Below are 1,947 nucleotides of genomic sequence, written 5' to 3' on the forward strand. Positions count from 1 at the left end.
ACATCGTGTTTCAGACCCTTCTAAGTTCTTGTGTCTTACAAACCACCTTTCTTGTTTCCTCCCATTACTTTTGCACATGCTTCCAATGCCCTTGACACAATGCTTTTCTCTGTTGCTGAATCCTGCTGCGCTGTAATAAAAAATCCAACACCTCCACTTCTGCACTTACGAGATTTGTTTGTTTATACCCCTATCTTTCACACTAGAATATGAATCCTTCAAATTTAGAAATCTGTCTTGTTCATATTTTTATTATCCAGTTAGTTCAATGCCTTATAGATAATTCATTCAAAGTACCCATGTTTGCATAAAAATTTTGATTGGGGACACAAGTACTAGGTCTTTATTAGCCTGTTTTATAGCAAGCTTATCCGTGACGATTTCTTTTTTCCTTTCATAACACTCTATTTCACTGTGATTGACATAAGGAAGTATAGCAAAGAGGAGGTAGTCAGTAAAAATCTAGCTGTGGGTGATGCTTGGGAGACAAGGGAGTGTTGGATAAAAACCATAGAATTTGGCTGTGAGCTGTGGAGTCAAGCTCCCCAACTTTAAGCCTCAGCTGTACAATTTGATATTATGTAACTTGAGCAAGTTATTTGCACAATCAATATCTCATCTTGTTCTTTAATGGGGGACCATACAACACTTTGGAAACACTTCTTTTTAAAAAATTTTTTTTCGGGGGCGCCTGGGTGGCTCAGTCGGTTAAACCTCCGACTTCGGCTCAGGTCAGATCTCACGTTCGTGGGTTCGAGCCCCGCGTCAGGCTCTGTGCTGACAGCTAGCTCAGAGCCTGGAGCCTGCTTCGGATTCTGTGTCTCCCTCTCTCTCTGCCCCTCCCCGCCTCATGCTCTGTCTTAAAAATAAATAAAACATTAAAAAAATTTTTTTTCATGTTAATTTTTGAGAGAGAGAGAGAGAGAGAGAGAGCGAGAGCGAGCGAGTGGGAAGGGGCAGAGAGAGAGGGAGACACAGAATCTGAAGCAAGATCCAGGCTCTGAACTGTCAGCCCAGAGGCCAACGTGGGGCTCAAACTCATGAGCTGTGAGATCATGACCTGAGCCAAAGTCTGCCGCCCAACCCACTGAGCCACTCAGTTGCCCCTGGGAATACTCCTTAAGTGCCAGGTCCTATTCTAAGTATTGTGGGTGGAATAGTGAAGAAAACAAATACTGTGCCCATTAGAATTTTATTTTCCACAATTATCTCAACGATTGGGGAAGAATTACATGATATAATAGATATTTAGCGCTTAATAGAGTGGTAGGCACACAGAAAATAACACAGTAAATGTAATCTATAATTTTTACTACTATTACTAGTAATTACTGGGATCCTTATTATTTGACAGGCATGGATACCACAATGCTAAGGTGTCATTCATTTCCTCTATTCTAATGTTCACAACTCCTATTTCTAGGTGTAATCATTACCCCTTTTCTGCAGGTGGCTTAGCCTCCTATCTCTCCCCTAAAACCAAGTTTAGTTAGCACCGATGGTAAGCTTTTGACAGAGATAGGAAAATTACTCAGAGTGAGTTTCCTCAATGCTGGTCGCATGCATCTGCTTTATCTGCTTTGCCTTCTGCAATGCTTTGGTAAACTTCTTGGTTCCTATCTGCAGAGCCTTCCCATCGAGTGGGTTGCCTTGTCCTTGACTTTTATGTGTCCTGATTCTCAGGCGCCTTCTGCTCACCTGTATCACTGTCGCAGCTGGCCCTGGCCTTCATGATCTACAGCACCTAGGCTCTGTCACTGCCTCGATCTGCAGTTTGATTACTTGTGTATTTGGCTCACCGAATTACAACCCAGTTGGTGACCACCAGCCAGCTGAATGGCGCTACCTCCTGGGTCTCATGACTCCCCATGTGTAACCCTCCCTCTTGTCACTTTATAACCAACATAAGTGAGGGTTTACTAACTGCTGTGCATGTAACAACACAAG

This window comes from Suricata suricatta, chromosome 2, assembly GCF_006229205.1.
Source record: "Suricata suricatta isolate VVHF042 chromosome 2, meerkat_22Aug2017_6uvM2_HiC, whole genome shotgun sequence".
NCBI classification, from domain to species: Eukaryota; Metazoa; Chordata; class Mammalia; order Carnivora; family Herpestidae; genus Suricata; species Suricata suricatta.